The sequence below is a fragment of the Symphalangus syndactylus genome, chromosome 7, assembly GCF_028878055.3.
Source record: "Symphalangus syndactylus isolate Jambi chromosome 7, NHGRI_mSymSyn1-v2.1_pri, whole genome shotgun sequence".
NCBI lineage: Eukaryota > Metazoa > Chordata > Mammalia > Primates > Hylobatidae > Symphalangus > Symphalangus syndactylus.
The window spans coordinates 6364528-6376811 of record NC_072429.2 but is presented as its reverse complement, the minus strand read 5'-3'; the positions used below and the strand labels follow the sequence as shown (position 1 = coordinate 6376811).

General features: G+C 45.8%; 1 protein-coding gene across 1 annotated transcript in view; it reads right to left on the bottom strand.

Annotated features, from left to right (window-relative positions):
• ZFP62 (ZFP62 zinc finger protein) overlaps positions 1–2173 on the bottom strand; it is a 166593-nt gene extending 164420 nt beyond the window's left edge. The window contains exon 1 of the mRNA XM_063643102.1: positions 1647–2173. The gene's annotated coding sequence lies outside the window, so the exon portion shown is untranslated. The remainder of the gene's footprint in view (positions 1–1646) is intronic.
• Positions 2174–12284: the final 10111 nt, after the last annotated feature.

The following is a 12284-nucleotide window of genomic DNA, read 5'->3' as shown; positions in this document are numbered from 1 at the left end:
GGAGGGAAAGGGATGATTTATTCCAAATGCTAAAAGAAAAATGTTAGCCAAGAATAATAGACCCAGGAGAGATATACCAGAAATAAAGTATTTCCCAGACAAGCAAAAGCAGAGAGAATTCATCACCACAAGACTGGCCTTACAAGAAACGTTTAAGAAAGTGCTTCATCAGCCAGGCACAGTGGCTCACACCTGTAATCCCAGCACTTTGGGAGGCCGAGGCAGGCGGATCACAAAGTCAGGAGATCGAGACCATCCTGGCTAACACGGTGAAACCCTGTCTCTACTAAAAATGCAAAAAATTAGCCGGGCATGGTGGCGGGCACCTGTAGTTCCAGCTACTCAGGAGGCTGAGGCAGGAGAATGGCGTGAACCCGGGAGGCAGAGCTTGCAGTGAGCAGAGATCACGCCACTGCACTCCAGCCTGGGCGAAAGAGCGAGACTCCGTCTCAAAAAATAAATAAATAAATAAAGTGCTTTATCTGGAAGTGAAAGGACAATAACTACTAACATGAAATCATATGAAGGTATAATCCTCACTGGTAGACATAAATTAATAATCAAATTCGGAATACTATATTACTGAAATGGAGGTATATAATCTTTCAGATCTCTAGTATAAAATATCAAAACGATCAGTGATAACTATAAATTGTTAAGGAACACAGTATAGAAAGATCTAAATTGAAGCCCACAAGATTATCAATTGTGAGACAGGAGAAGTCTAGAGTATTTGTTTTGACAAAAGTTAAGTTGGTATCAGTTTAAAAGTCTATTAAAACTATAAGATTTTTATATAAGTCCCAGGGTAACCACAAAGAAAAAATTACAGCAGATACACAAATGAAAAGTAAAAGGAATCAAAGCTTATCACTACAGAAAACCAACAAATCACAAATGGAACTAATAAAAAGAAACAAAGGATCTATAAAACAATCAGAAATTAACAAAATGGCTGGGGCAAGTTCTTACCTATCAATAATAACCTTGAATATAAATGGATTAAATGCTTCAATTAAAAGATACAGAGTGGGCTGGGCACGGTGGCTCACGCCTGTAATCCCAGCACTTTGGGAGGCCGAGGCGGTGGATCACGAGGTCAGGAGATTGAAACCATCCTGGCTAACACAGTGAAACCCTGACTCTACTAAAAATACCAAAAATTAGCCAGGCGTGGTGGCGGGTGCCTGTAGTCCCAGCTACTCGGGAGGCTGAGGCAGGAGAACGGTGTGAACCCGGGAGGCGGAGGTTGCAGTGAGCCGAGATCACGCCACTTCACTCTAGCATGGGCAACAGAGCGAGACTCCGTCTCAAAAAAAAAAAGATATACAGTGGCTGAAGGGATTTTTTTTTTATAAAAGATCCAACTATATGCTGCCCACGAAAAATTCACATCACCTGTAAGGACACATATAAATGAAAAATGAAGGAATGGAAAATAATATTCCACCTAAGAGGGAAACAAGAATAGGAGTAGCTAAGTTCATGTAAGATAAATTAGACTTTTGTAAAAAGAGACAAAGTCATTATATAATAATAAAAAGGTCAATTCAACAAGATATAACAATAGTAAACACATGTACACCCAACAGTGAAGCAAATAAGCAATTATTATTAAATTTAAAAAGATGGCAATAATACAGTACCTCAACACAATAATAGTGAAACGGGAAAAATTCCCTTGTCCTCAAAGCAGGGCTTGTGGCTCACTCCTTCAGTGCCCCGCTGCTCACACCTCTAGGGGAGCATACAGACGGGCAGGCTGTGGGGCTCCGAACCCAGGCAGTGTCTAGGGGTGAATGCTTACAGCTCCGGAAGCCCCAGTGGACGCGTGTTAGAGGGTGTTCTTTTTAGTTTTGCAGTCTATACAGGCAGCTTGTGTTAACCAGCTCGACTTGGAGCGGGAAGGTTGAGTCAGGCCACTCAGCGTCCTGGGCTCGTTTCCAACTGCCCCAGCAAAACTCTGCATCATCGTTGTGCTTCTGCTGGTCACTGGCCTTCGGCGCCAGTTTCTCCAGACGTTCCACCCACCTGTGTGTCTGCCCACTAGGGTCTGGGAGGTTTATAGGCACAGGATGGGGGCGTGGCAGGCCAGGGTGGTCTTGGGAAATGCAACATTTGGGCAGGAAATGCCTGTCCACACCTGGAGCCTTGCGGGTGGAGCCCTAGCCACGCCCTCCTCTACCCAGCGCTTCCCTTCCCGCTTCTCTGTCATTTAAAGGGACCACGCTCTTCCTTCCCAGCACTTCCCTTCAGTCTCAACAGCAGGAGACTTCAGCGTCACGCTCTTAGCAATGGCCAGATCATCAGACAGGATATAAACAAAGAAACATCAGATTTAAACCACACACTAGACTAAATGAACTTATCAGACATTTACAGAACATGCCGCTCAAGGCCGGGCGTGGTGGTGCATGCCTATAATCCCAGCACTTTGGGAGGCTGAGGCAGGCGGATCACTAGAGCCCAGGAGTTAGAGACAAACCTGGCCAGCATGGCGAAACCCCGTCTCTACTAAAAACACAAAAATCACTTGGGCATGCTGGCGCACTCCTGTAATCCCAGTTACTTGAGTGGCTGAGGCACGAGAATCGCTTGAACTTGAAAGGTGGAGGTTGCAGCGAGCCAAGATCGCACCACTGCACTCCACCATGGAGGACAAAGCAAGATTCTGTCTCAAAAACAACGAAAAAAACATGACACTCAAAAGCTGCAGAATACACATCTGTCTCAATAGCACATGGAACATTCTCCTGAACAGATCATATGTTAGGCCACAAAACAAAGCTTAACAAATTTAAGATCTAAATCATTTCAAGTATATTTTCTAATCACAATGGTATAAAACTAGAAATCAACATCAGGAGGAAATTTGTAAACTTTGGAAATACATAGAAATTAAATAGCATGCTCCTCAACAACCAATGGATCAATTAAAAAATTAAAAGAGAAAATTTAAACGGTCTTAAAACAGGTAAAATTGAAAACACAACATACCAAAACCTTTGAGATGCAGTTCTAAGCAGTTCTAAGAGTGAAGTTTATAGCAACAAACACGTATATTAGCCATGTGTGGTGGCTCACGCCTGTAATTGTAGCAGTTTGGGAGAGAGAGGCAGATGGATCACTGGGCCAGGAGTCTGAGACCAGCCCAGCCAACATGGCAAAACCCTGTCTCTACTAAAAATACAAAAATTAGCCGGGCATGGTGGCACATGCCTGTAATCCCAGTTACTTGGGAGGCTGAGGCAGGAGAATCCCTTGAACCTGGGAGGCTGAGCTTGCAGTGAGCTGAGATCCCACCACTGCACTCCAGCCTGGGCAACAGAGTGAGACTCTGAATCAAACAAACAAACAAAAAACCTACATTAAAAAAAGAAGAAAGACCACAAATAAACAACCTAATATGCACCACAAGGAACTAGAAAAATAAGAACAAACGAAATCCGAAATTAGCAGCAGAAAAGAAATAATTGCTACTAGAGCAGAAATAAGTGAGAGACCAAAAATACAAAAGGTCAATGAAACAAAGGCTTAGTTTTTTGAAAACATAAACATACCTTTAGCAAGACAAACTACAAAAAAAAGAGAGAAGACTAAAATAAATAAATCAGGGATGAAAAAGGAGACATTACAATTGATACCACAGAATACAAAGAATCATGACAGACTGTTATAAAAAATTGTATGCTAAAAATTGAATAACCTACAAGAAATGGATAAATTCCTGAACACACAACCATCCAAGACAGAATAATGAAAAAACAGAAAATCTGAGTAGACCAATAATGAGTGAGGAAATTGAATCAGTAATAAAAAAAAATCTTCCAACCAAAAAAAAAAAAAAAAGCCCAAGACTAATGGTTTCATGAGTGAAATGTCCTTTTTTCACAGAAATAGGAAAAATATCCTAAAATGTATATGGAACCACAAAAGACAAAACCCAAGGCAATCTTGAGCAAATAGAACCAAGGTGAAGGCACCCCAACAATTGATTTCAAACTGTATTACAAAATGATGGTAATTCACCATGGTCCTTGCATAAACATAGACATGTAGACCAATGGAATAGAATAGAGAGCCCAGAAATAAACCCATGATTTTATGGTCAATTTATTTTAGACAAAGGTGCCAAGAACACATAGTAAAAAAACAACCAGTCCCTTTAATAAAGGCTATTAGGAAATCTGAATATCTACATGCAAAAAAAATAATAATTAGACCCCTGTCTCACATCATATATCAAAATTAACTCCAAATGGGTTAAAGACTTAATTATAAGATCTGAAACTATAAAACTACTCGAAGAAAACATGGGGGAAAACTCCACAACATTGGTCTGGGAAACGATATTTTGGGTACGACCTCAAAAGTATAGGATAACCCAATTTAAAAGTGGGGAAAGGACTTGAATAAATGTTTCTCAAAAGAAGACATACAAATGGCCAAGTACATGAAAAAATGCTAAACCTCATTAATCATCAGATAAATGCAAACTAAGACAACAACGAGATATCACTTTATAGCTGTTTGGTTATTTTCAAAGAGATGAAAGATAACGAGTGTTGGAGAGGATATAAAGTAAATGGAATTTTTCTACACTGTTGGTGGAGATATAAATTACTATAGCTATTATTAAAAACAGTACAGAAATTCCTCAAAAAACTAAAAATAGGATTACCGTATTATCCAGCAATCAAGGAAATCAGTGTGTTGAGGAGATACCTGTAATTGTGTTTATTGCAGCATTATTCACAATAACCAAAATATGGAATCAACCCAAGTGTCCATCAACAGATAAACTGATCAAGAAAATATGGCATATATATATTTTATATATATAATAGAATATTATTCAGCTATAAAAAGAAGGAAATTCTATCATTTGAAACAATTGGATGAACCTGGAGTGAAATTGTGCTACATGAAATACGCCAGGCACAAGAAGGACAAACATTGCATGGCCTCATTCACATGTGGAATCTAAAACATTTTAACTCATAGAAGCAGAGAGTAGAAAACAGTGGTTACTAGGGACTGAGTGGGGGATGGTGGGGGAGATGTGGGGTCTCAGAATATAAAATTTCAGTTAGATAGAAGGAATATGTTCAAGGGGTCTATTGTACATAATGGTATTTGCAGTTAATAACAATATATTGTATATTTGAAAATTGCTAAAAGAGGAGTTTTTAAGTGTTCTCATCATAAAAAAATAAATATTTGAGATGATGGATATATTAATTAGCTTTGATTTAATCACCCCATATTGTCTATTTGTATACTTATGCAATATATATACAATGATTCTAGGTATATGATATATATCACAACCTCACTTTGTCCTCCATAAATATATAAAATTATAATGCCAATCTACAATAAAAATAAACTGAAAAAATAAATTAAAACATGATAACATAGAGTGTGGAATAATAGACATTGGAGACTCAGAAGGGTGGGCAGATGGGAGGGAGACGATGAATGAGAAATTCCTGCATGGATACTGTGTACACTATTTGGGTGATGGCTACACTAAAAGTCTACACTTCACCACTGTGCAATATATCCATGTATCAAAACTGCACTTCACCCTTAAGTTTATATACATAAATTTTTTTAATTGAAACAATTTTTTCAAAAGGAGTTAGGCCCACTTATTGTCCCTGGGGAAGGATGGATGGCCCTGAGGAGCCTCAAGGAGAGGAAGCAGAGTGGGTTGTAAAGGCTGGGCTGAGTCCACGGACCAGAGGGAGCAGAGAGTCTAGGAGCATGCGGTGAGTGGCAGAGGTGATGGCGGTTCCCTGTGTGTCCTGCAGGGAGTTGTAAATACGAGTCCAAGAACTGGCAGGTGATAGTCACGAAGGACATGAGTGTGGGCTGGGGCAGGCAGGGGCATTGTGTAGGAACAAAATGGTCAGCTCAGGGAATGCTGCTGAACGAGGCATCAGCAGCTTAGCTCCTGAGAAAAGGAGAAAAATGTCAGGGAGGGTCCTGACCAGGGAAAGGGCTGGCTACACACATACACACACAAACACACATACAGAGGTATTTGTGTGTTTGTGAGACAGAGAGATTTTGTGGGCTCTTCTGTGGTTTAATCTGTCTTAATACTGAGAGGTGACAACGTGCTAGCAGCCCTCGTTTGCTCTGGGCGCCTCCTCCGCCTCGGAGTCGGCTCTGGCCCCGCTGGAGGAGCCCTTCAGCCCGCCGCTGCACTGTGGGGGCCCCTCTCTGGGGCTGGCCGAGGCTGGAGCCAGTTCCCTCTGCTGGCGGGGAGGTGTGGAGGGAGAGGCGCTGGCGGGAGCCGGGGCTGCGTGCGGCGCTCACTGGCGGCGGGGGTTCCGGGTGGGAGTGGGCTCTGCAGGTCCCCACACCGGCCAGCGCCTACTGGGCTTCATCGGGGAACTAGCTCCCTCTGGGCTGCGGGAGTGCCGGGGCTAGCTGCTGCAAAGTCCACGGACAGTGCCACTGAGAGGTGAAGCCAGCTGGGCTTCTGGGTCGGGTGGGACTTGGAGAACTTTTGTGTCTAGCTAAAGGATTGTCAACACACCAATCAGCACTCTGTGTCTAGCTAGAGTTTTGTAAACGCACCAATCAGCGCTCTGTGTCTAGCTAATCTAGTGGGGTCTTGGAGAACTTTTGTGTCTAGCTAAAGGATTGTAAATGCACCAATCAGTGCTCTGTGTCCAGCTCAAGGTTCATAGATGCACCAATCAGCACCCTGTCAAAATGGGCCAATCAGCTCTCTGTAAAATGGACCAATCAGCAGGATGTGGGTGGGGTCAGATAAGGGAATAAAAGCAGGCTGCCCGAGCCAGCGCTGGGGGTCGCTTTCCACGTTAGGCGAGTTTTGTTCTCTTGCTGTTTGCAGTAAATCTTGCTGCACACTCTGGGTCCGTGCTGCCTTTATGAGCTGTAACACTCAGGGGAAGGTTTGCAGCTTCATTCCTAAAACCAGCCAGATGGCAAACCCAGTGGGAGGGACAAACAAATCTGGACGGAAGGAACGAGTAACTCCAGACGCGCCATGTTTGTGAAGTGTAACACCTTGAAGGTCTACAGCTTCACTTGCTAAGGCCAGCGAGAGACTACGAACCCACCGGAAGGAATGAACAATTCCAGACACGCCATTTTTAAGAACTGTAACACTCAGCACGATGGTCCGCAGCTTCATTCTTGAAGTCAGCGAGACCAAGAACCCACCAATTCCGGACACAGTACAACCAACAAAAACGCAGCTGAGTTACTCACACCTAAAACCTGACTTGACATCCTAGATTGGCCAGGACTTAAAAGCCCCTTTGAATTACCAGAAACTTATTCCTGTGAAAGTAACGCATGCTCACGTTTAAAGAGTAAAATTTGACAAAAAGCACTGTAGAAAAAAGCAACAATCTCCTAACCATGCTCCCTTCTGCATCTTTTCCTTATCCTTCCAGGTCTTGTTTCCTAGAGAAATAATTGCATGGCTTCTGTTTTGGGTTTTGGAGGTACTTACTTCGCTATCTTTATCTGTTTATATCACCACTTCTTGTTCACTCGTTTTGGTGGTTTTGCTCACCACCGTTTCGTGTGTTATATGTCTCATCACTTTATTTTATTACGGGCTCATTTTGCTTGAAATGTCTCAAGTATTTCCACGATTGTTAATGAGTAGTATAATTTTTTCCCTTTATTTCTTAAGTTTTGTAAAACTTCCTTAGTTGGAAAATATTTGTTTAAAAATGTAGCTGTAACCCTGCAGGAAGTGTAAATAGTAGGGAAGTAAGGACCTGTAAGGAGGTAGAGAGCAGTGCTGATGACTCACAGCCCTGACCCCTCACAGCGTGGTGGTGCACACCTGTAGTCCCAGCTACTGGGGAGGCTGAGGCAGAAGGATGACTTGAGCCCAGGAGTTCGGAGAGTGCTGCAGAGAGCTAGGATCACTAGACTGCACTACATACAGCCTAGGTGACAGAGTGAAATCCTGTCTCTTAAAAAAAAAAAGCCAAGGCCAGGTGTGGTGGCTCACACCTGTAATCCCAGCACACTGGGAGGCCGAGGCGGGTGGATCACGAGGTCAGGAGATGGAGACCATCTCGGCTAACACGATGAAACCCCGTCTCTACTAAAAAAAAATACAAAAAATTAGCCGGGCATGGTGGCGGGAGCCTGTAGTCCCAGCTACTCGGGAGGCTGAGGCAGGAGAATAGCGTGAACCCGGGAGGCGGAGCTTGCAGTGAGCCCAGATCACGCCACTGCACTCCAGCCTGGGCGACAGAGCAAGACTCAGTCTCAAAAAAAAAAAAAAAAAAAAAGCCAAATGATAACTCCTTCTAATCCCCAAATCTAACATTTTAGAAAGTAATAACAAAACAAAATAATAACAGTACTCTTTTAAATACTTTAAAAAGTACGCTTTTAAACATTTCTTGCATTAAAGAACCTCTAGTATTTAGAAGGAAGGCCCTGTTTGAAGCCCAGTTGACATATTTTCCATATGATCTCATTTGATCCTGGCTCTGTTGGGATGCACTGGGACGTAGGGAGCACACAGTCATAGTGAGGCCAGGCTGATGGGTCCTGACAGGCACTGCTCACTAGGACCAGGGTCAGAGGACCTGTAAGAAAAGCTGTTTCTAGGCTGACGACTTGTCAAAGTATAATTTTCAAAAAACTTTTAAAACCTGACTCATTCAATTATAAAATGATCATGTGTAAAAGATTTTATTGAATCCCTTAATTTGAGGTAACCAATGATGTGGTAAAGACTAGTTCAAACAGCACTTCAGGAATTGGATATTTAGAGGTAGTTTAATACAGGAACGCTGTGCTAAGGCTGCTGCCTTATCTACAGAACTGGATAATCTCTTACAAGGCAATAAACCATAACCTTTTGGGTTACATTTTTCTACTAGATAGAAATTATTTGGATACATGCAGTGGCTCATGTATGTAATCCCAGCACTTTGGGAGGCTGAAGGGGGAGGATTGCTTGAGCCCAGGAGTATGAGACCGGTCTGGGCAACATAATGAGAACCCACCTCTATAAAGAAAAAATTAAAAAATTAGCTGGTCACCTGTGGTCCCAGCGACATGGGAAGCTGAGGTGGGAGGATCACTTGAGCCTGGGAGATTGAGGCTGCAGTGAGCTGTGACTGTGCCACTGTACTCCAGCATGGGTGAGAGAGCAAGGCCCTGTCTCAAAAAAGAAAAAAAGAAATTATTTGCAACTCTACTGGACAAAAGTCTACAAGTTAATTATGCTAATTCACTAAATCTGGGGTTTTTAAGTAATGGTAAACAGTAATCAAAGTACACTTCCATAAGTAATCTGTGGCTGGGCCAGTGCCCACATGACACTGAAAGGACATGTTACCTACCTTTTTGCCTTATTTGGAAATTTATCATAATTTTTTTCTTCAAATGTTTTCCTCCTGTTAAAGCAAACAGTATTATTTGTTCACTAAAGGTGCCCGGAGAGAGTGTGGATGAAACAGGAGAACCCACCGTCTGCCGGGGACGGCAGGTTTGAATAACCAAGAGCACCCTCTTTAAGAAACGACCTGGTTATTTGTTTTTAATTTGTAATGGAGACAAGGTTTCACTGTGTTGCCCAGGCTGGTCTAGAACTTCTGGGCTCTCGGACTCCTGGACACAAGCAAGACTCTTCCCTCGGCTTCTCAAAGTGCTGTGATTACAGGCGTGAGTCACTACGCTCAGCTCACTCTAGTTTATTATTATTATTGCCACCTGTTTATGCAACTCAAATGCTGTCAAACTCTGCGTTTTGGCTGGCTCTCTGAAAAGGTGTAATAAAGGGGCACCAACCCACTTCCCTCCTACAAATGGTCGGGACTCAGATGAGCGCTGTTCTCACGGGGTCTCCTCTATAACCAGTGCTGACTCTACCTGGCCTAAGCCCGCAGCTGGAGCTCGTTATTCTACCCACTTCTGTGTGTCAGGAGAAGGTGCTGGCTACTTCCTTGTGGCGAAGGAATTCCTCTGAGCTAGGGATGCTCCGTGCTGATCCCTTTGGGCAGCACCACTCAAGTCACCCTCGAAAATGGCTTGCCTTGGGGAGGTCAGGCTGTTTGGGAGTAGAAGGTGTGTGTGGCTTCTGCAGCCTTCACATTCTCAGGAGCCAAAGATGAGCACCTGTGGCTCTGAGGGCGGCAGTGGGCCTCTCCTCTTTCCCAGGGCCTGTACACGTCTGCATCTGTGTGATAAAGCACAATGGTGGGCACTGTGCCAGCTGACAGGCACAAGAATGTCCGTGTGAGCTCCCTGGAGAACGGAACCGGAGAAAATGTAGTGAGGAAGCTCAGCGGCCATGTTGTGGGCTGCCGGGGAAGGTGGATGGGGGATCGTCAGAAAAGGAGGAATTCACTACCTGTGGGGCTGCCAGACTTTGCTTCTATCTCCTCTGGTAACCCACGCTGGGCGTGAGAATAGCCTTTGCCCTGGGGATGAGGATTCTCCCACTAGCCCTTCCAGAATTCCCTCAGACGACCTCGTGGTGAGGGCTGCTGTGCACCAAGGAGGCTACGTAATGGGGCGTGTTCTCCACCGCCCAGGCGATGGCTCCACACCGGCCTGGCTAGCCCCTAGCCTTTTCCTACCCCACACGTGCTAATCACCTCCCTCCACATGATGGCCGCTGCCATCACACCGGCTGCAGCAGGAAGGCCTGGCTGGGGCTGCATACTTCATGGAGCCAGTAAGAGCTGCGCCCCTTCTGAGTTGGGGCGGGAGCTCCCCGGGTGCCGCTGCAGTCACCCGAATTGTGACTGCAGACCCAGGCCTCCTGCTCTACAGATCAGGCAGGATCCCCACCCTCCTATGTGACAGGTCTACAGCCACCCAAACTGCAGCTGTGGATCTGAGCCTCCCTGAGCTCCTGGGTGGGAGCTGGGGGCAGACAGGATCTGCCCTTCTGTATGCAGCTGCAGCCACCTAACCCACAGCTGCAGACCTCGGCCTCCTGCTCCACGGAGGAGGCAGGAGCCGGGACAAGCAGGAGCCCTGCCCTTTCCGAACTGATGGGGCAGGAGCTGTCCAGGTGCAGCTTCGGCCACCCTCCCAGGAGCAGGACCCCGGCATCTGTGCAGCCTGCACCTCCAGGGCCTGGGAAGAACCACCCCATACCCAGCCCCCCAGCCCCCATCCCTGCAGGCTCAGGGGTGTCTGCTCCCCACTGCCTGGCCTGTCTCTGCTCCCAATCTCAGAGCGGGATTGGAGCCTAGCCGGGGACCATAAATGGCAGTGGGAGGCAGACAGAGTCCCTGGAGGGAGAAGGTGGGTCCCCAGTAAGTCCCCACCTTCAGGCCAGGGAGGGTCTGAAGGCCCGGCTGCCAGTCCCTCGGACTGGAGTGGAGACTTGTGATGTCTCCCTCTGGCTGCCCATCGACCAATCGGCATGCACCTCCTCCCCTCTGAAGTGCATAAAAGCTCCAGGCTCAGCCAGAGCAGGGCAGAGGATGGAGAAACAATGGGATGACCAGCTGCAGAGAGGAGCTACCCTCTCTGCTGAGAGCTTCAGAGACCTGCAGAGGTGTTCAGAACAACTTGCCTGTGGAGAGGAGCCACTCTCTCCAGGGACTTCTGTCTGCTGAGAGCAGCAGGTGGCAGGAGGGCCAGTGGGCAGAGAGGAGCTACCCTCTCCAGGGCCTTCTCTGCTGAGAGCTGAACCCTCAGTGGGAGGGGAGGACTTACCTAGAGAGGAGCTCACTGCAGATCACCTCTTAGCTGTTCCAGCATTCAATAAAGCTCCTCTGCATCTTCTTCACCCTTCACTTGTCTGTGTACCTCATGACCTCATTCTTCCTGGAGGTAGGACAAGAACTCAGATGCCACAGAGGTTTCTGGGAAGAAAATTGACACCCCAAAGGTCCCACAGAAGGACAGATGAGGGTCCACTTTCTCCAGTGGCACCTACAGCCCGCCAGGGGTTCAGCACCTACCTTCCTTTTGGATCTGAGCCTTTATGCATTTACTGGGTCTTGGAATGCGAGTTTCGGCTGGCAGGGCGCAGCCGCTGTCTACATCTTTCCTGCTGCATGATGCACCTGAAATGCAGGCGGTGGTGGCAGGTGGGGTCCCCCTCCCACATCCCACCAGGGCTGTGTCTAGGAGTCACAGAAGTGGACTCTGCCCATTTCTCTCTCTCTTTGCATTCCTGCTGTGACAATCTCACCTCTCCCCAGGCAGCATGGAGGAATCCAGCCTAAGGGCAATGAAAAGTTTAGGTCATGTTCTCGTTTTCGAGCAGTCCGTCTCTACACGTGCAATTTTCTTTCTGTTTC